The sequence below is a fragment of the Mirounga angustirostris genome, unplaced genomic scaffold (genome assembly GCF_029215605.1).
Source record: "Mirounga angustirostris isolate CCGP_5_RB_7025 unplaced genomic scaffold, mMirAng1.0.hap1 SCAF_9, whole genome shotgun sequence".
Taxonomy (NCBI): Eukaryota; Metazoa; Chordata; class Mammalia; order Carnivora; family Phocidae; genus Mirounga; species Mirounga angustirostris.
In genome coordinates this window covers 65,717,725-65,741,170 of record NW_026991717.1, presented here as the reverse complement: position 1 = coordinate 65,741,170, position 23,446 = coordinate 65,717,725, and the positions used below count along the sequence as shown (strand labels likewise).

The 23,446-nt window shown below is 37.6% G+C and overlaps 1 long non-coding RNA gene across 1 annotated transcript in view; it reads right to left on the bottom strand.

Annotated features, from left to right (window-relative positions):
- Window positions 1-316: 316 nt before the first annotated feature.
- LOC123861359 (uncharacterized) overlaps window positions 317-23,446 on the bottom strand; it is a 330,838-nt gene continuing 307,708 nt past the window's right edge. Inside the window, exon 3 of the long non-coding RNA XR_006795015.3 lies at window positions 317-397. This is a non-coding gene — a long non-coding RNA (uncharacterized LOC123861359). The remainder of the gene's footprint in view (window positions 398-23,446) is intronic.

The window sequence follows — 23,446 nt, the reverse complement described above, 5'->3', positions numbered from 1 at the left end:
ACCAGAATTTAAATGAAAACTGGGAAGAAGAAAAAAAAAAAAAAAGAAATGACTCTTTAGTTTTCTTGTCTCATGACTCCTAACTACAAATGTAAATATCCTTTGATAGTATGTTGGGTCCCTTTCTTACTTTTTTTCCCCCTCCCTCCTTTATTCCTTTATTTCTCATTTCTTTAGACAAATAAACAGGGCAAAGCATCTTTTTATATTTCTTAAGTGCAGAATCTTCCTTAACAGAAATTTACTTAAGTTAATGATAAATATAAGTAATTTCTAAACTTGGCATTAATTCACTTTGGGAGAAAGGACCACTCACCTTTAGAATTTTGGGATTCCATGTTGTCATTTCTATGCCTGCCATGTTGCTCCTGTTAAAGTGTCCATTAAGAACATTTTCCTAGGGAAAATCATTGTATAGACTTTAAATGATATTTCATTTCTTTCAGAAGGAAATACATATACTGTAAACCTCCTAAATCTAGTTGATGATTACTAAATGTCTAAGAAGGCCATCAGTCATTAGTAAGTTGAGAATAGAATGATCCATAGTACCGTTCTCAATTCACTAGTTCTTGTCAACTAGAGGTTCATCACCAGAAAAATAGCATGTATTCCAATAGATGTTTGTTCGACCTTCACTGAAGCTTTTAATCTCTAATTTTTTGTATGCATTTTATCCTTTCTTGACAAAGATATATATTTTTTTAATTTACTGAATTAAGGGATTTGAAAGGAAACCAAAACATTTAGACAAAAATACTTTTCTTAAGTAAAAGTTAGAATTTGGGGGAGTTTCTGGCTAATAAAAATATTAGAAAGTCAGAGATTTTTTCCCTTCAAAACTGGCTACAGGGGTGCCTGAGTGGCTCAGTCAGTTAAGCGTCTGACTCTTGATCTCAGCTCAGGTCTTGATCTCAGGGTTGTGAGTTCAAGCCCCATGTTGGGCTCCATGATAGATATGGAGCCTACTTAAAAAAAAAAAAGTGGCTACATAATATGAGTTAGAAAAATCACATTGATAAGTTCCTGTGTTTTTCCTTCTTTTTTCTTTATTATTATTTTTAATTTTAATTTTTGTTATTTAGCATACAGTATTACATTAGTTTCAGGTGTACAATATAATGATTTAACAATTCCATACATCACCCAGTGCTCATCACAACAAGTGCACTCCTTAATCCCCTTCACATATTTCACCCATCCCCCCACCCACCTCCCTTCTGGTAACTATTAGTTTGTCCTGTGTAATTAAGAGTCTGTTTCTTGGTTTCTTTCTCTTTCTTTTTTCCCTTTGCTCATTTTTTTTTAATTCCACATATGAGTCCATAGTCTCCCATGGTTCATCTCCCCCTCCAATTTCCCCCCGATGTTTATAGCAGCAATGTCCACAATAGCCAAACTATGGAAAGAGCCAAGGTGTCCATTGACAGATGAATGGATAAAAAAGATGTGGTATATATACACAATGGAATAGTATGCTGCCATCAAAAGGAAAGAAGATAGCATTGATGCTTTTTAATTGAAAGGTTTTTATGCATGTCATTTTAATATATAATCATATCATTGGTAATATTTTTTCTAGCCAAATGCATTTACAATTTAATGGTGTAAACACATTAGAAAAATAAGTTTCATTTAATTAGGGTGGCCTAAGGCAAAATTGTGAATTAAGTGGGGATTTATCCTAGGTATTTTCTTAATTCCAATGTTCTCATTTGAAAAACTGTTGAACATACGTAACATTCTAATGGAGTAAAAGAATCAGGTAATTTCTCTAATCTTAAAAAGTTCTCAGTTAAGACCATGGACTCTGAGAAACAAACTGAGGGTTCTAGAGGGGAGTGGGGTGGGGGGATGGGTTAGCCTGGTGATGGGTATTAAAGAGGGCACGTACTGAATGGAGCACTGGGTGTTATGCACAAACAATGAATCATGGAACACTACATCAAAAACTAATGGTGTAACGTATGGTGATTAACATAACATAATAAAATTTTAGAAATTTAAAAATTAAATCAAATTAAAAAAAAAAAAGTTCTCAGTTAGCCAGGAATAGTGAAGGAAGAGTGGCACAGGTTGAAGAGACTTCCATAAGGACGGAACTTGTACAGAGATGGAATGCAAGGAAGAACACGACTTGCAAGGATCAGTTGGAATTATTTATCCTCTGCACTGAATCTACTCACCTCAGGGTAAAAACTGGAGGTTAAACCATCCATGTGGTTTTCCCTTTCACAGTGGACTAGGGTCAGGACCTTTCTGTTTTCTTCTCCCTCTTCACGAAAATTCTCTTCATTATAGCTATTTGTGGGAAGACACTAACACCTTTGCGTGAATATTTGCCATTGACTTATAAGACACTGTACTCGCTATCTTTCCTATCCCCAAAGAGGAGCTGTGTCTAATGGGACAAACCTTTAATGGTGGAATTTCAGGCAACAACAGCAACAACTTGTTCCGGAGGTGTTTTGGGATCTTTCACACTATTCATCATAGATAGCCACTTACCTGGCCACGAAGAAGCCAGATTTCAGTTCTAAATGAAATCATCTTAATAGAAAGCTTTTCTGAAGAAAAATTAAGTATATCCAGTTGTGAGTGATACCTATGCCATGCACAAGAGTTTATCCTAATGTTATTTGGAAATCTCAGTACAACTATCGCCCTCCACTGCTGTTTACTCTGCTAAGTACAGATAACAACCACTGACTTTGGTGATTCTCTGGGTAATAACATATCCTGAGACGCACTATTGTGCGTCAAGACAATAGAGTCATGGCTGGAGTGGTTTAAGGCTGAGGTTCCTGTCCCATGAAAACATTGTGGGTTGGCTGGCATGTGACTTTCTGGTAACACACTTATGAGTTAAGATGCTTCCCATTGCAGGTCATAGGGCCTGGTGCCAAGAGATCTCCTGATTCTGACTTAGGCTTGTTTTACACATTACTGGGAATTAAACTTGTTAGTGCCAGTTCCATCTTTTCCATTAGATGCTCATTAATAAAAACCTAGATGCCCATTATTCATCACATCATAACATACTGGATGACAGTTAATTCACCTAAAGTTTTCACATTTGATAACTTCTTCATTCGTGCTAATTGGGTTACTTGGAATTTTCCATCAATCATAGCATCTCAGGTCCTGGCTCTTCTGAAAGAATCCATTTGTGAGGCATATATTATACACTAGACGTACACAAGCAAAATTAAGTGTAGGATCTAATTTCAACTCTGATTCATGTCTGCTTTGATTGAGTGGAGGGCACAACTTGGCCCCTCAATAGATTCTTTTTCCAAAGAGGAAAATAAGGCTGAGAGGCATTGCCTTTACCTCAGCTCACTTTACTCAAAACTCCACTGATTCATAGCAGCCTGAGAAAAGATTTACATTCAAGGGGACTCTGCAGGAATATTCACTGCAGGGAGCAGTGTGGGGCACAGGCATAGAGGGTTCTGAGCATCTGGGGAACTGAGCTCTGCTCTGGCACTTTAGGTAGCATTACGATTTTATTCCTTGTGTTCCTCCTCTGTAAGCCCCAGCAGGTACGATTGGTGTTCTCTTTGGATCATTCCAGCTCTTTAATGTGATCGAAGTACATGGGAAGGAATTCTTGAGGTTTGAGGACGTCTTATGTTGATTTTCTCTACTTCTCTACAAATGTTCCCTGTGTCCATTCACCTAGTTTCCCTTTCAGAGAAATGCTTTGCTCTTTTAATCAAAGCAACTGATTTCTCATTCTAACTGTAATCTGAAATTCATGCTCTGTTTCTCTTCTTATTGTGACATAATAAAAAAAACACAGTAGAGTTGAAAAAAGTAAGAACGTTGGTGGTGTACATTTTGCTTTCCTTCTGCTATTATCAGCAATGCTTACAACTTAGATACAGCATATTCCAATAAAAGAAACTCAGCAGAGGACAGACGCTCAGGCCGCCTTTGTCCATGACACATGGTGAGTCATCTTAGCACAATGTGATTGGCCTATAACTACAGCAGTGTCTGCTCACTGGGCCGAATCAGCAGTCATCCGACTGGTTCGTGTAACTTCAAGGTCAAGTAAATAAGCCATTCCTACAGCCCCAAATTTCTCCTTATGCCAACATGCTGCAGGGAGACTAAGTAGGTCACAATAGGACCAGATAATAATTCATTTCAGGTTTCCAGGTTGCTAAGAGCCCCAGCGGTTTTCCTATGTATGGCCCACATTCTCTTCAATCTTGCTCAGCTATTTCCCTTCTGAGGTCTTGTTCTCAGATCTGCATATATTTACATGTTTTAGCCTGTAAGCTTTTTAGCTACAAATTATATAAAATAGAGGTCAGCCCTCTGCCAATATAATTTTCTTTTTCCCCCCATTTGCTTAATCTCAAAAATAAATAAAAACATGAATGGGAAGGATAAAAAAGTGAAGTATTTCTATAGAGGTCTTTTAACTCTGACAGTCAAGACAACTGTTGTTTTAACACTACTCTCCAGAGTGCTGCATTTTATTTCCAACTTCCAAGGTGCTTTGCTCCAAGCTGGTGTTTTCCCTACTGTACATAGAGGGGAAATGGTGTTCCTCAAAAGGTTAAAAGACATGATATATTCCAGTGAGGTTGGATCTTAAGACAATTTATAGACTTGGAAAATTTTTCTGGACACTCTTAATTAAATCACTAATGGTATGCTCTGGGATTTTGGCCATTCTTAGCTCAGTTTTGTTAGTAAAGTTGTGATTAGTGAAAAATCATTGGGTCAGGCCTTTCTGCTTTCAAGGTCGTTGTGGTTCTTAGCCCTGTAATCATATTTCTAGATTGATTTTTTTTCTTTTGAACTTTAGTTTCATATTTTAATCTGTTTTGCGTTATTGCTGTTTAAATAATTTTCAATTTCAGTCTCCTTCAACATCTCTCAAGCTTTCCAAGCATTTCTGGTCTTGGTCCCATTTTAAAACATAGTATCAAAACGTTGTTCATAGGTTTGGGAATAAAGAAGAAATACTACTAATTTATAAATTCAGTAATATTCCATCTCTTACACTTACTGGCCTATATGGCACATTTGTGTACATTAGAAGAAGCTCTTCTTTCCTTAAGACATTTTCTTATCTGCTAGAACATTAGTCCTGATAAAGAAAACTACAGTGCCTATGAATGGTTCTCCCTGGAGTTGGTCAGTGCACAATCTGTCCCACTGTATGCAGGAGACATGAAGAGTCTTTACCTTTACCTAAACATAGTTGCTCTAATTATAGTTGTATACTTTCACAGAAGGAATGCCATCTTTATAGATTGACTCTGACTGCTGACACTTGAAACTGAACTTGAAGTTCAGTGGGAGATAGTGTTGCACCAATGATTAAAATGGTTGTTAGCTAGGATAAGAAAAACAGCTCCTTCTCTTATGATTGTAATGTAAAGCTCCTTTACCCAGGGAAAAACAGCAGAGCCATGAAGCCAGTCTTTTCTGAAGAGATCGCCTCCAGAAAAAACAAGACTCCGATGTTAAATAGGGAAGTCTGTAACATAAATCATTCACTACAGTGCATGATTATTGGGCACATTATAATCTGCGTATGTACAGTATTTTAAAATACATCTGATGATTAATAAATCATCCATGTGTAATGACATATGGATATCAGAAAAATGGTTCTCTGAGTACTGTTGAAATCTGCAGAGTAGAATACTGGCATGTTTCCAAGACTTGATTCATATGCTCTTTCCAAAATCTAAACAACAATGGATCAAATGTTTACCTGGATTAATGGTTTAAGTTAATTATTCTATTAATTCTCAGAAGACCATAATGCAAGTCAAAGGTTATGATCTTGGTTTAATGCCATTTTAGTTGTATCCTATTAAATGTTCATCTTTAACTTTCTGAACAAAGTATAAAAATGGAACTCCATTGCCTAGACTAGAGGATAAAGTCCAAACTCTCTGGCAAGGCATACAACAAAACTTTCCTGGCCAACTTTGCTGTCTAGGCTTTTGTTAGTATAAGTGGATGGGGGAGGGGCTTGGACTCTTTCCTGAGGAGGGGTTCTTCAGAACCTGTCCCATGATCATGGGTGAAAGAACAAAGGGGAGCTCATGTTTTTGTCCCAGATGAAGGTATGCTCAGGGATAAATGCACTGGTTTAGAACAGAATCTGATGGGAAAAAGCCTGCCATGGAGATGAGATTAAATGAGGTGTGTGGTGTTGGAGGCAGCACCTAAAGAAATTTCTAAAGAATGAAACAGTCTGTGGGCAGAGTGCGTTCAAATTTTTGGACACTTAACTCTTCAGCTCTTTCTTCAATAATTCAAGCATTCACTATATTCCAGCTATACCAATGATTACTTTTCCCTCTGCTTTGAACATTTTCTCCATACCTTCCACCTCTTGAATATGTTCTTTAAGAACCAACTCAAGCCTCTACTTCTTTTTCTTTCTCTGAACCTTATACAAACTTTGATTGTAGCATATATCCAAAGGCATTCTAATTATTTATATGAAGCCTATTTCCTCTTATAGACTATTAGCTCACTGAGGTCAGGGCAATTTTTCTTTCGTTGTTCTATCCCCATGGATGGAAACTAAGGTACTTTCAGCAGAGTTTGTGGAATAAATAAATAAAAGTGATTACTGAGATCTATATCCTGCCCTGGCACATACAAAATAGTCCCTGTCATAGTAAGCCCCAAGTATTTATAGGTATTTTCCAGGTGCCAAAGACTCATGCTTGCAGGTGTTTTGGGGGAATGCAATGGCTTGTGTATGAGATACAGACTTTATCATTGATGAATTTACAATGCAATTTGAGAAGCAAGATATATACTCATGAGATCAGTAGGAAAAATACAAGGTAGTGTGTAATATATGCTAGCTTATTTGTTACAGACCAAGTTCATAGTGAGTGAATACCTCAAGTAGGAACATTTGGTTTGAAATAACTCCTTCCAGAAATTCCCTTACTGTTAAAGCCTTCTCATGGAGTAGACAAAGAAATGAAAGAACTGCATACTATTCACCCTGGAATGAGAGTTTGAGTACTTGATAAGATGAAAGTTGAAGTCACTTACAACCTTGAGTTTCTCATAACTATGAGGCAATAACCATGTTGGGCTGAATGGTGAGTTGCTCCAGGAAGAGGAGAACATGATAATGTCCTCTATCTGAGAGTATGTTTCAGTCGTCAGGACCTGGGCCTCATGAAGGGCAAGCTACTGGACGTTTGCACAGGCTTCTGACTTCCTCTCCTTTCATTTTGAAACAATAGTGTTAGAAAATTTTCAAACTAAGATGAAGTTTTCCAAACAAAATCTTTTCTCTTTAATGTTCAAAATAGCCTTGGGGCTAATTTCATTCTTCTTCTTTTCAAATGGATTGTGTAAACAAACATTCTACTAGTTCTTCCCAGTAAGGCTCAATTGCTAACCAGAAATCCCACAGCCTTCAGTGAGCCATTGCTAGGCAGCATCAGTAGGATGGAGCACTTTAGTCATTATTTTGTAGCTAATGTAAAACCACATGAAAATAAATGTGTTTCTATAGCCACCTATAGACATGTTAACTTAAACAAATAGTGGTTTTTTATTTTGTTTTTTTCATAGATAAATACTTTCCAACAAGGTTAGCTTAGAAAAGAAAAAAAAATTAGAGCATTATGCAGTCATAGTGTTGGACTTCTATCATTTTTTTTGACTTCTATTTCACAGAAATAAGGGTTGAGAAAGCCAGCACATGACGAAAGAGCACTTTCTAAGAAAAACATTTTAGTTCAGCATCATATGGCATCACTCAGATCCAGCGCCATTTGCTGAAATACTTATAGTTCTTCCTAAGCGTGGTAATTAAAGAGGGGGAAGAACCATTTGTTTCTTTCCTTTGATTTTTAAAGCTGAATTTACTTTTGTGTGAGTAGGAAAATGAGAAAATATACGAACAAAATTGTTTTTTTTTCCTTCTTTCCATTTGTACTCTCTCTAGTATTTAGCCCAGACATTTATTTCATTTTCAAATTATCAGCCTATATCAACCCGTTAAGGAAATATGCCTGAAGCAAACAGATACCATATAGACTTATACAAAGATGCAAATGCAGTTTAGAAACTTCGTCAGCTAATAAATTACAAACTGTTTGGCAAAGAAATTTATGGTTTTGTTAAAATACCCTTATATATATCCTCACATACACTCCAAGTCTTATTGATGGATATTTCTGTAGAATGTCATTTTCTCTCAAAGCTCTCTTTAGCCAGTAATGATTGCTGACAACAATCTAGGCTCTGGCACTGTTTGCGGTCACCTCTGGCTGCTAAGAGGAGCAATCTAGACCCTAGCACACTACAGTTAAATTAAATTATCATAGAGATGCAATATACACTGCTACACTACCCTCGCTGGGCACCCAGAATTGAAAAAAGATTGATAGACTACAGGAATGAATCAACAAATAACCATGTGGGTGGTACCGTAAGATACTCACTTCTACAAATATTGATGTAGATAAATGGAATGTGGCTTAAAAATTGTATTTTCCCGAAAAGGAAAGGGGAGTTTGTTTGTTTTCCACTATAACTATCAGCTCTCAAGTGATAATGACAATGTGTTCATGTTTCCCATATATGGGCCCACAGATATTTTGGTTTAAGACTTGCCTCCATGTAACTAACATTAAATCATATATAACATTGTATGTCAACAATCCTTCACAAATAACTAAAAAATCATCATAGGATAAGGTCATAGGCTCTGTGTGCTTGAGACCGACTATGTCTCACTCTAGGAAAATGCTGTAAAAATGACCTACTGGAAGGTGACCAAAACAATACAAGCCTTTTGCTTAACCCTAGGATATGGACTGGCATCTATGCCAAAGAAGGGACACAGCTGTAAAATACACTGGGATGTGTCTATAATTATAGCCACCATTTAATGTAATGAATTATAAGAAGTAATTCCATGGATGGCACCGATACTTTTGTGTTGGATAGATACATAAAAGTAAATTTAGTTTGGAAGATCAAATGGAAGTGCTTTAATAAAACCAAATTAAAGAAGCTGCTTAGCTATTTAACATTTAACTCTTCACATGCATATGTAGTTTTCATGCAAGACTCTAAACAGCAAACGGCTGTATAAGACACAATCATTTCTTTTAAGAAGATCTAGAAGGTGAGCCTGGCAAATGAAGCAACCAGAGAAAAGTATAAAATAGGAAACTTTAGCCATCTAAATCTCTGAAATATATGGACAACTATTTTGTGTTTATATTTGAGATTATTACCAAGTCCTCAAGTGATATGGGTATTTTGAGACACAGTTGAGTATGATATATATACTGTTTTCAAGAAATTCATACAGATGGTAAACGTTGATAGGTAATGATAATCATAAAACTGGACAGCAAAAAGTTATTAAAAGCTTGGATTAGATGAGTTAAATCACACCATCTTGAAATAGGTATGTGTCATGTAGAGGCAGTAAAATAAATGAATAGAGCATAGGATCTGATATAATGATAAATTATAAAATGCCAGGTATCCCTGCCTCATCCCTATTTACATGCCTATTGGCATATACATTTTTTGCTATGGCCAAATAAATCAAACACTAACAGTGGATGTGTGTCAAAGCAGCTTTTAAGAAAGCATGCTGGTGGGGCGCCTGGGTGGCTCAGTCGTTAAGCGTCTGCCTTCAGCTCAGGTCATGATCCCGGGGTCCTGGGATCGAGCCCTGCATCGGGCTCTCTGCTCGGCGGGGAGCCTGCTTCTCCCTCTCCCACTCCCCCTGCTTGTGTTCCCTCTCTCGCTGTGTTTCTCTCTGTCAAATAAATAAATAAAATCTTTAAAAAAAAAAAAAAAGAAAGCATGCTGATATTTTTGGATAATAAAAATAGCCACAACTAATATTACCTCCAGAAGATATGACATCATGCTCAACAATATTGGTTATTATTGCTTTTACTATTAGAAAAGAAAATCTTTTCAAGTGGAGAAATAGATTGGAATAGAATGGATTCAATATGAGTGCCCCAATTACTGGTGACCAACTCGTATACTTAATATGATTGAACTAAAGTGGGTTTAGCCATTATCCAACCTAATTTCTTCATTTTACAGTTAAGAAAAATGAAGCTCATTCATTCATTGAACAAATATTTATTGAGTGCTCACCAAGGGCTAGTCATGTTGTAGGTGTTGGGAATGGAGCTAAGAACAAGATGCACTAGGGCCTTTCTCTATGGAGTTTGCCTGGTTGATTGGAAAGTCTTCTTTGAGGAGATAGTATTTAAGCTGACTGATGAATGATAAGAAGGAACCAGTTGGCAAAGATGGAGAGAAAGGCATTCTAGGCAGAGGTACCAATTAAGGAAAGTTTGTTAGGTATGAATAAGCCACAAATGAATAACGGGGGAGGGAAAAATCTCACTGTGGCTTGAGCATAATGAAAAGAGGACCCTGAAAGAAGAAAGAGATAGGCAGGGATAGGAAATAATGTTAGCTTTATGAGCCAGGGTAGAAAATTTAGATTTTTCTTTTTCTGATGAGAACTATTAGAAGGTTTTAAGCATGAGAGTGACATGGTATGGTTGTACAGTGAAAGGACAGGATGACTGTTGTGTGGAGAATGTATCAAAGAAGAAAAGAACAGAAGTGGGGTGCCTGGATGGCTCAGTCGTTAAGCGTCTGCCTTCGGCTCAGGTCATGATCACAGGGTCCTGGGATCGAGCCCCGCATCGGGCTCCCTGCTCAGTGGGAAGCCTGCTTCTCCCTCTCTCACTCCCCCTGCTTGTGTTCCCTCTCTCACCGTTTCTCTCTCTGTCAAATAAATAAACAAAATCTTAAAAAAAAAAAAAAGAACAGAAGAAAGGTCACAGGTTAGAATGCCACGACATGAGTCCAAGGCAGACATGGTTTAGCCTATACTCATGATAGTGGAGAAAGAACTGTTTGCGTGTGAAATTTGTTTTGGGGCAGAATCATCAAACCTAGATGAAAAACTGGATGCTGAGGGTGAACAAAATATAGAAGTCAAGGATAACTCCTAGAATTTTAGCTTGAGTTGCTGGGGAGATGGTGGTGCTATTTATTGAATTGGGAAAGGGAGAAGGAAGAGCAGGCTTGGGGGGACCTTTAGTTTTGGGGACATGTGTTTGGTATGACTAATAGACATCCATGTGGAAATGTCAGCTAGGCACAGTCAGGTGTTAAAAGTCTGGCTTATGGATGGTATTTAAAGCCATGTGACTGAGTGACTTCAAAGAGAAGAAAGCATGTATATGCACTGAAGAAATGAGGGCCTAGGTATGTAGAGGATGGAGAGAGAGCAAGGTGGTCTGAAAAGGAGAATTAGCATCCCACTGGGAAAAGTAGGTGATCATGACACCATGGAAGCCAGAAAAAAAAGTCTCAAGAAGATGGAAATCGTTACTATGGTAAATGCCATTGAAATAATCAGGAAACATAGGACCAGAAAAGTAACCATTGTCTTTGGCTACATAAAAATCCTCGTTGGTTTGTCCAAGAGCACCCAGACAAAAAGTACACAACATTATTTGTGATTTTCTGTCCCCATCCACAAAAAACAGAAGTCTGTGTCTTAACATTTGAGGACTTCTGCATGTTAGTGGCATATTAAGACTGCCCCCAATATCATCGGAATATTGAATGAACAAGGTTTTATATTAGCTTACCTCTGATATTTCTATCAACTGAAGTTTTACTTGCATGCTCTCATCATTCAGTATATGTTTCCTTCAAAATATGAAAAGAACTAAATGACCACATCTCCTTTAAAGATGGGAAAAAATAGCCATCAGGGAAATACAAATCAAAACCACAATGAGATACTACCTTACACCAGTTAGAATGGCAAAAATTAACAAAACAGGGACAACAAATGTTGGCGAGGATGTGGAGAAAGGGAAACCCTCCTACACTGTTGGTGGGAATACAAGCTGGTGCAGCCACTCTGGAAAACAGTATGGAGGTTCCTCAAGATGTTAAAAATAGAGTTAACCCTACGACCCAGCAATTGCACTACTAGGTATTTACCCCGAAGATACAGACGTAGTGAAAAGAAGGGGCACATGCATCCCAATGTTCATAGCAGCAATGTCCACAATAGCTAAACTGTGGAAGGAGCCGAGATGTCCTTCAACAGACAAATGGATAAAGAAGATGTGGTCCATATATACAATGGAATATTACTCAGCCACCAGAAAGGATGAATACCCAACATTTGCATCGGCATAGATGGAACTGGAGGGGATTATGCTAAGTGAAGTAACTCAAGCAGAGAAAGACAATTATCATATGGTTTCAGTCGTATGTGGAACATAAGCAATAGCACTGAGGACCATACGGGAAGTGAGGGAAAACTGAAAGGGGTGGAAATCAGAGAGGGAGATGAACCATGAGAGACTATGGACCCTGGGAAACAGGGTTACAGAGAGGGAGGGGGGTAGGGGGGGATAACTGGGTGATTGGTATTAAGGAAGGCACATGTGGTGATGAGCACTGGCTGTTATACACAACTAATGAATCATTGAACACTACATCAAAAACTAATGATGTACTATATAGTGGCTAACTGAACATAATAAAAAAATAAAGTGAAGCAGCATATTAAGATAAAAAAAATAAAGATGGGAAAAATTGAGGCAAAAGTAATGGTGGTAAGAACCTTTCCTAGGCAGTTGTTATATTTTAAGTAATTGATGAGATCCCAAAATATAAGTTATGATTCAGGGATTCTATGACCCCCTTTGGACTCAGGCAGAATAATTCTCTCAAAAACATCTACTTCCGGAGCTCTCAGAAGCAAATTGGTTATCTTTCAGGTAAAGAGTAAGGACACAAGGGCCTGTTGTTTCCTGGAAGACTGCAAGAAGCACGGAAGCCTAAAGAAGAGAGAATCTTACCTGAAATTTCCCTGTACTATGCTAGTCCATCTTCTCGTCAAAAATGATGAAAAACTGTCAGTGCTAAAAACATCAAAATGATTCAGAAAATCTCTGTATTAAGTCTTTATACTCAGGACAGCAGTAAAGTGAATATATTGTAGTTACTTTGTCAAAAATGCAGCTTCATTCAGAGATCTGAAAACATATCTGATTCTGGTGATCCCTAGAAGAACTAACTACTGCGTATGGTTTAGGCTCAAAGACCTTAATCTTAGTTAATCTGATTTATGATGAATTTAGTTTTCTTGCAAAGACTTTTAAATATTTTATTTATTTTAAAAGATTGCATTAGTTGCAGTGTACAACATAGTATTCAACAATCACACATTAAAAAGTCCTCACCATGAGAAGTGTATTTAGAATCAGATAGAACTAAGCAGCGCTGGGTCCCTGTGGAAGTTTTCTAAACTCTGTCTTCATGACTTCATCCTTAAAATGGCTTATAATACTTCAAATGGATTTCGATGAGGGTATGTAGGTAAAGGTCTTCTCCCAACATCTGGTATATAGTAAATGTTCAATAAATGGTAGGTATTATTTTTAAATTTTTTATATTCCTATGGGAAGGCAGTCTCACTCAAGGTATATTTCACAGCATGGGAGCAGAACAAGGGCAAACACAGATGGCCATTACATCTGGATGTTGTAGAGAGGAAATCATGCACAGGGTGGATGGTTTCTAAATCCCCTCAATTCAAATGGACATTGATGTTATGACTTTGTCCTCTAGCCGATATTGTCGCTACTATCCTGCGAACTTGAGGAGAACACAGAAAATTGAAGGCATGATTTTAAAACAATCCGTGAGTCTTCCTTAGTCAATAAAGTGTGGGTCTGAAAACAGAAACAAAGTAACTGGTCCCCTGGGCGTGTCATTATCTCTGAACTCATGAAAGTCACTCGATAGTTATTTTCTTCTACGTGTTTTCAAACTTTTCTTCCTGGGCAACACTCTGTGATTATGATCCAGATACCAGATGTTTGAATTGGTGTGTGTTCCTTCTGTCTCCGTTTTACATCTGGAGAGACAGTGTGATGAGTCCATGGGCTGACACCGAGGGGAAGGGCAAGTGAGGGAAAGGGAGAGATGTAGTAAGAATTGGAAGAGAGTAAACAGAAGTGAGGGCAAGCTCACAAAATAAGCTATTTCCAGAATTAGAATTAGCGTGCCCAGAGCTCTGGTTCCTTAGCTCCCAGCTACGCAGGCTACTTTGTACATTTTAATGTACTAATTTATTTTTCTCAAATTTAATTTACACTTTCATGACATTTAATGGGCGACTAGTATCAAGTGACCATTTAACTGTACAAGCCCATATAACTCATTCCTATGTATACTGAGGTAAAATTTCAAAGTTTTGAACACAAAGGATTTCCTGGAGATTTCCATAAGGTGAGAATAACAGACAGAACTAGCTTCTGCCTTACAGGAAAGCAGCAATTCTGAGGGAGTTGGTAAGTGGCAATATTGTAGCCTCCTGGAGGAGACTTGTTACAACATTCAGGTTCTCATGGCCCTCAGTTTTAGAAGCCTCTTGGTGCTGATGAGTCTACATACGTGACAGAGAACAATGAGGCCAATGAGGCCAATGAGGCCCAGCAATGGGGGAAAAGGGTGATAATTTTTTCATATTTGTTTTGCAAGAGATAAAATGAAAGCCCAGAAAATGAGGGATTTGTGATCACTGAAGGCTAAAGTTGTTTGTTATCCCGAGATTAGACAGCCATTTAAATATTAGCTTTCATACTCAGTATACCCAGATCCTTGAACTGGAAACCCTGGTTACGTTTAGAGAGGAAGGGGTAATTTTCTCAGCATCTTTCACTGAATTGTTTGGAACAATAACAGAATGAGCCCCACTTTTGCCAGGTAGCTTTTATTTGGCCTTGTATGCTGATAAAAAAAAACCTCGTGTGATTTATAGAATACTAGCAACCATCTCACCAACAACGTGGACTTATTTGGACTATGAACCAACCAGATTCTTTCTGGAAGGAATTTGGGGCAAATCTAATAAAACATCTATGATTTGGGGTCCAAAGCCTTTTAGGTTTTTCCTCTTCCCTTTCATCTTTGAGAAAAGAATGACACACAGGCTGAATGATAGGCATAGAGAGATACAAAGCAGGATGTTAGGATTGAAAGGATGAATTATATCGCACTAACTGGCAATAATGCATTATGCAAAATTGAAAAAATATAGATAATTTAAACCAAACATGGGTGGTCAAAAATCACATTGCTTGATAAAAACAGACTTTTCCCTTAAGTAATGAGTCTAGAGGATGTATTTACAGGGCTATCAAAACAATCAGAAACATCATAAGGCATAACATTTGTTTGCCTTCTCAGGAAAGTGACTGTGCAGGCTTATGGATCATCTAAATTAGACTTTACTATTTTGATGTCCTTGCCATTTGTTCTTTTAAATTTCCAGCCTAAGGGGTATATTCTCCTATCAATGTGCATGTGTAAGTCCCATTAAGGCTAATAGGAATTTGGTGCCTGAGTCCAAAGAAAAATCTACCCCTGGGATGGCATTTTGCACATGTAACACACAAGAAAAATAACTAAAAAAAAAAAAAAAAATCCATTTCTCTTTATCCAAAGTGCACAAACAATTATATTAATTATAAGTACAAGATAAAGTACTTGCTTGTGGAATTTTAAACCCATTTAATAAATTTGCAATTTTATGCATTTCTCTCACTCAAAATTGCTTTCCTCAAACATGCTTTAGGTTGTCTCTGGCTTTGAAGAACCTCGCGCCGGATAGAACCCAAGAGATATAGGAGAGGTGGGAGTACATTTCTCAACACGGTCTTCATTTATTTATACGCTGCGGCACACGCACTCATGATGTTTCAAACTTATTTCCACCAGATTCAAAATAAAACCTGGAACACAAAACAGCTTGCCCGTATTTTCTTGTTTAAGGCTCTATCTCCTGAGCTTTCCTTTGTATCTCTGTTTCTAACCACATGAGAAATTTTCAGGCAAGAGGAGCTATTCAAATGAGATGTTAATTTAAAGAAATTGCTACATCCTTCTGTTTATTTTGGTCGAAAGGAAATATTGGTTCTTGGAGTTGCATTAAAACGCAGATAAAAAACAGTTTTTATCTTTATACATCTTTCGGGAAAGAAAATTCTACCTCAAGAAATTTCTTTAACAAAGAGAACATTATTTCAGACTCTAACATTTCTGTCTGCCGATTATCATTAGTCATAAGCTAAGCCCTGCACTAAATGTCTAGTGAGCACAGATAATGTTCATTTTGTCTGGAAGACAGGTTGCCGCCTGTCAAGGAGCGATGGAATAAATGACAGGTTTTGACTCTGTGCCTTGCAGGCATATTAGGCTAAGAAATCACCAACATGATGAAAAATTATTTTGTCAAAAATTTGTAGGTCACCCATCATTGTCTAATGTATTCTGTGATTAATTGCTAGCATAGATCAGCATTATGTCTTTCCAGTGAATCGCTTAATTGTTGCCTGCTTCATGCTCTTAATGTAATGATGAGGCATCTGTTCCTTTCACATGTGCTTTTAAATGCCAGCTTTTGCATCCAGGTTACAGGGCTGGTAATACTCAACTTAAAGAACTAGTTCAAATTAAAACTTCGGGACCGCCATCTCTGCTTGCTTTTGATGGGAGTGTGCGCGAAAGGCTGAGTGTTAGTGTTAATGTATGTAGATTTTATTTCTGATGAGTGATTATTTGACTGCTCATTTTACGAAGATTTATGGTGTGCTTTCTATCTCCTGACTGCAGTGCTACTCTTATCTTTAATAAAGGAGATGAGGACATTAATCAGCCATTGTCAGGGCTCCTGACTAAGACATTAAATGTACTGTATGGGATAGGTAAACACGCTCCAGATCCTTCTCTACTCCACTAGATCAGGCAAAAAAACACTCATTATATTTATCATAATTTCACATCTGCTGTTTTTGAAGCAATGTACCATGAGGCCATAAACTGTATTACAACTGTGCATAAATTCAACTGATTTGTGGCTGGAGTAACTAATTCCTAAAGTACATTTTAGAAAAACAAGCAGTGAGCCCTGAAATTGCAATTCCATAAAGGCACTAAATTACTGACTGCAGAATCAAAAATTTGCTTGATGTGATTCTGCAGTGACCATTTTATAAAAAGTGACAGTACGCCTGTGATTGAGTCAATAAAATAAGGACGAGTGAGCTGTACACTCAAACAAGATTAAAGAGAAAGGGAATGACAGAGGACAGACTCATGGTGTACAAATAGGGAAAGCAGAATGTTTCCCCAAAAATGGCTTCAGGATGCAACTATTAATAGCGACAATATTGATTTGTCAGTAATCTTTTCCTTATTTCGGAGGTGAAAGAAAAAAATTTAATTTCTCCCTTTTATTCATTTCACAGCATAATTGAGAACATACATAATATTTGATGAAATGGATTTCGAAATAATTTTTAAATTGTGGCATTAGTTATTGATTTAAGCTTGCCATAATATTTTCCAAAATTACAATGGGTAATTATTTATGGGTTATTTATTTCTTTTAAGGATTATTGTTACTGGTTTTCAAGAGTGCATATCTAAGCGATCTCTTTGTTAGGACATCTTGCCATGTTTGGGTAGCAAATGTGTGTTTGGGGGTGTTTATGGGAGGGGGGAATGGAATGTATATTTCTATGTGTGTTTTTACCTCTATGGGTGTGCTCAACTTCATTTTTTTTACAAACTTGATCAGTACCTGAACATGCTATATTGTCTTCTCCAAAAGAGAAAGGAGAATAGGGACTAATCTTTCATACAGGACAAGAAAAACCAGAAACACCATTGTTTTTGAAGACGGAATGCACTTGACGTTAAGATGAAAACCAAAGGCAGACCTGACACTTGGAATCCTGAATAGAGGTGTGAGCCCACAGATGAAACCTGCTAAGGGCGGCAACCATGTATGTTCTCCTGGAAGTAGGATGTGATTATGTGATTATTTATTGACTGGAAAAAGCAATTTAAGAGAAAAATAAATGGAACTGGGCTTTCATTGCTTGGGTTTCTCAAGATATCCATCGCCTTACACCAATTATTTCATGCATTTCTGCTGTTGAGTCTAGAAAGTGCCACTGAGGTGCTTTTGTTTCATTTCACTATGATACATATGCATTCTTTGTTTAATATTATGTGTTTGAGAGCTCCTTCTCATCGATTGTGGGCAATTATTTGCTACCTAGGGCAAACTGTGTAGGGCATTTATACAGAACATATTTTCGGGTAATACAATCCTATTTGATTTTATTTACAGAAGAATATGTTTGCCATATTTTGTCCCTCTCCCTGACCCCTCTTCTGGTCAACTTTTATAACTACAAATCTGAAGCTAGCACACTGAATATTGCTCAATTCTTTACTCATAACATCAAGTCAAAAATGGTTGTGTTCATAAGGTATTGCATAGTTTCTATCTAATGGTATCAATCTGTGCATCACAGAGCGTTTCTTTTCCTGACATTATTACTTTACTGAAATTAAGCTTGAAACAATCTGATGTCAGATACTGTATATCTACTTTTATTGCCAGCCTTTCTGAGCCCACCATATTGCCAGAACTGCATCTCATTTTAGATGAGCTGGGCTTAACCAGATATATATTCTCAAGTTTATTGAGAGTTGGATAGATTGCATTTCCCATTCTCAAAGAGCAGGCTGGTCCTTTCAGTGCATTTTATAGAACAAATGTAAATTCCCATGCTGCAGTTGACAAAAATTCATGGTTCTTTTCTTAGTGTCAAAAATAAATCCAGCATAGCATTAGAGATGAGTAAGTGTGGTATAGTGGAGCGGGCTTCAGCTCACCCTTTCTGATTTAGCAGCAGTTCCGATGTACTTGAGAAATCTGTAAAAGTTCAATTATTACGGTCTAGGCAAAGAGATTTGCTCACACAACAGAGCTACTGTACTTGAGAATGAATTGTAAGGACTCAATGAAATGCAAAGCACTTTCTGAGCACAGCAAACGCCTTTACCTCCCATCTCCTCTCCCTGCCTTGCCTGCCCCATCTACTTCTATCTCTTACACAAAGCTTTTCTGAAGGCTCTCACTGTAGTTAAAATAAAGCACAAGCGTGAAGAATTGCCAGATCACTCCATTAAAATGCAATAAAAATTAGTCTGTTATTACTTTTGGGAATTTAGATATTTAGGAGGTTCAGGATAAGCAACGAATAGCTATCAGATAAATTTATTAGCAGCTTGGCTTGATCAGTTTGTCAAGATTGCTTACATATGTATGTCTGAGAAGGAAAGACAGATTTGTATGAAAAGGTGTTTTATAGCTAAGGGTAAACCAAACATACTGAATCATGGAAAAAAATGCTCTCTCAAATTCCATGTACTTTATCAACACAACACACAGTTCAGATTGCGGACTGTCTGCTTAAATGCCAAGAGTGTGTCCTTATAAACAAACAGCATCTCTCTCTATGTTTACATTCATTGATTTGATTTTTTTTTTTTTCTGGTCAAAGCTAGGAGTTGCCTCTAACTATCCATCAAAAATTGGTGTTGCTTTTAGGAAAAAATGAAGAGAAAAAAAAAAGTCAAGAGTATTCTTTGGAAAGAATGTAGCCTGACTATTACAAGAGTCAGTCCAGGTATGTCTGCTCGTAACATTTTTCTTTTGTCATGTCATTTCACTGCTCCAAGGCTTCAGCAATTAGCAGATTGCTACAACTGGGAGGAGTTAAGACCTACATAATTCCCAGCAGAGGGGATGTGACTGGTCTTTCTTACAGAGGAAGGTCTGATTCCTTATAGTCCCATTTACTCTCATGTATTTTCCTAATGAGCAGATCATAAATAAGGTGGGATCTTATGGAACCACAGACTAAGTTCCTCCACCAGGTGTCAGTGAGGTAAGGACAGCCTTTGGTTACCAGGGGAAGACACATCTGGATGCACACATACACACACACACGATACACATAAAACATATTACATTGATATGGTGCATTGTTATTACTTTACAATCATCCATCTATCATATTTACAGTGTGATTGTAAAATAAATTAAAAATATAAAAGAAATAATTATTTCCAGTTCGTGAATTTGAATGAGAGGTAACCTTCGCAGTAGTGCAAAATAAAATCACAGAGCCCATTCACAAGACATTGTGCCTTGTGAAAATTAATCATCAGTGAACATATATTTGCCCTAGCTGAGGACTGTATCTTACATTATCAGGGAAATTAATATGATAAATATTTTTGGAGTATTCACTATAGATCAGGCACAATCCAAAGCACTATGGACTTGTCAAATCTCACCAGTGATCACATTGTCCAAGGTGAAAATAATTAAAATCCAAGGGAAAATGTTCTGTTTTAAAGATATAAGAGAAAATATCATGACAACACAATCAGTGGAACTCTATTATATGAGAGTGGGAAGAAGATACGAAATTAGTAGCAATACTTAAATATGCTATACCTACATCCATTTGCTTATTCACTTACTCATTTAACAAATACATGTGAAATACCTATTATGGGCATCACTGGGTTAGGTTCTGAAACTGCAACAGTGACCCAGACTAAATCCATGCCCCTCCATTGCTCACAGGAAAGCTGTGGGATGACAATTTATGAGAGCAACTAAGCAACTAAGGCTGGGCTTGAGGAGTCAGAGAAGGTCTCCTAGAGGAAGTGACTTCCATCCTGGACTAAGAGCAGTTGGCTAGGTAAAGAGCGGGGAGGGCCCCGGAGAGAGAGAGTGGTCCCTGAAAGAGTATTTCCAGTTGAGGGAATAGGGTATGAAGGCCATGGTTCTACATGTTTCTACCCTAGGAACTGGGAGTTCAGTCTCACTGAAATGTAGGTTGAAGTACGGAGGAGAAAGCAACCGGGCCATGTAGGGTCACAAGAGCCAAGAATCTGGATATATTCCTTAGGGCAATCAGAAACTATCAAAGCACTTTAAATAAGCAAGGAGATGATCAAATATTTATTTTAGAAAAATTATTTTGGTTGTAGCTGAGAGGAGTAGCCCCCAAATTCTTTCATCCTCCACCCCATCAGTAAAGCTTTCTGGAGATCTTATTTCTAATACATGAATCTTTCTTTCTTATAAACAATATACTGTTCCCACTGTACTATTATGTTTGTTTTTAAAACATACACAAAATTAAAGATTTAATGGAATGACCTAATTTTGAGGTACATTTTTAAAAATTTAAAAATAGTATTTCATTTTTTAATCACACCAATGCCTCTGTTTTAAAACCGTAGACATTTGTTTTCATGCAGTGGGTGTTTAGTTTTGATATGTGTCACTGGTCATCACTGCAAGATTTTTATCATGTATCATCATCTCAATAAGGCCTTCCTGATAATCTTGTTTAAAATCATAAGCCCTTCCTTGGCATTCCCCGTCTCCTTTCCCTGTTCTGTTTTTCTCTCATTACCTTTGAATACTGTATATAATTTACTTGTTTAGGTTATTATACAACCTCCCCCTCTTCCCATGAGTGCAAGGATTTGTCTTTTTGTTCACTGCCAACTCCTGGGCCTAGAACAGTGCTTGGCCCACTATAGGTGCTCAGGAAATATTTGTCACATGAATAGGGTGAAGGTCATTATTAGTAGTTGTGGACATAAATTTATATTTTAAATACTCATCCTGATAATTTAAAAAATTTTTACCTGAGTTTTTGTTAGACCAACTTAAAAAAATAATGATAGCAACTGTGGTGGTACCCAAACATTGTCAAGAGAAAATTCAATGTGTGGTACAAGATGAAAAAGATGACATGAAAATGGAGACTGAAATTAAGAGAAACAAGAAGTCTTCTAGACCAGCATGGACAGTACCCCATATGGATGAACCAGAGACAGAGGAAAAGGATGAAGGCAAAGCAAGAAAAAGGGAAGGGGAAAAGCAAAGTAAAGGCAGCAAAGGGTTTGGCCTGGTAGACTCTTAAAAACTTGAAAACTCCTGGGGCTCCTGGGTGGCTCAGTCGTTAAGTGTCTGCCTTCGGCTCAGGTCATGATCCCAGAGTCCTGGGATCGAGCCCCGCATCGGGCTCCCTTCTCCGCGGGGAGCCTGTTTCTCCCTCTCCCCCTGCTTGTGATCCTGCTCTCACTGTGTCTCTCTCTGTCAAATAAATAAATAAAATCTTAAAAAAAAAAAAAACTTGAAAACTCCTACATGGGACAGGACTTTGGTTAGAATGTGTACATGGATTTCAACTTCCACCAAACAAAAACTTGGTTTTCAGATTTCACTTGGCCTTGTTCTTCAATTCAAACCCAACTTAACTCCTCAACTTTGTTTTGGGAGCTTGAATAAAATCTTTGATGAATGAAAGCTAAAAAAAAAAAAAAAATTATTTTTTTAACTTGTAGTATGAATGAGGAAGCACTCAATTAGGAAGAAAAGAATTACTTGCATGTGTTTGCATGACCACAGTTTTTCTGCAAGAATCTTTCCAAGTCACATGGCCAGCCTGCGAGGATTAGTTTGGTGAAAGCTAGACAACATGATCTGGAGGCCTGTCTAACTGGGTAGATACAAACGATATGTGCTGGGATAGGCTGGAACAAGTGAATGCAACCAGGGCCCTTCCCTGACCTTGTGGCCTTGTCCCTTCGCTCCACCTACTCTCCTGTTGTGACATGTATCCGAAGGAGGTTGTCAGTGTCAAACTCTATATTGTTTCAGTAATGATGAATTTTCTTATTTTTATTTATTTTTTTGAATTTTCTTATTTTTAGATAAACATAAATGTAGGTAGAATTTCTCAGGTGTTCTCTCAGCTCAGTGGCTCACCCTGAACACTCTGAAGACCTCTGAGAGAGGGAATGAATTCTGGAGGGCCTGGCTAAGTGCAGCAGAGTGGCTAGGAAAGTGATCCTGGTTTCCTTCCATTCATCTGGCTTCACCTGAGGGAGACCATGTGGGCAGGCTCCCAGGTTTTCAGCTTGGAAAGATTCAACTGTTTGGGGGAAAAATATTTTCTGCTATGCCTATTTTTTTTAAAAATTGTCCAAACAGAGGCCACCTCCGTTCCCCCACCCATATTATACCACTATTGTCAATGTGTGAAACACCAAGATAGGATATGTGATATGATATGATAGATATGATAGTGATCATTTTCAGGATTGCCTGTTGTTAACTATCTTTGCTTAACTGAAAACAGAGCCCAAATAAATAGGCTGAAGCTATAGTTAAGGCCTCAGTTATATGTATGGGGATTTGCTGATAGGATTGATTATTTAAGGTTAGAATGTGTTTTTAATAATTCCCATTCCTATATTTGGGGTCTGCGAGAATGAAACTGGGGGGGGGATGTCCTGCTTAGCACATTTCTTTGGGTCCTTTCAAAATCTGAGTGAAGGAGGAACTGATTTTGTCTTAATAAAAATTATATAGAGACCAGTGTCTTAATTCACTTCAACTGCTTGAAGTACAGTTGATATTCTAAAGCAGTTAGGCAAAGCACTTCCT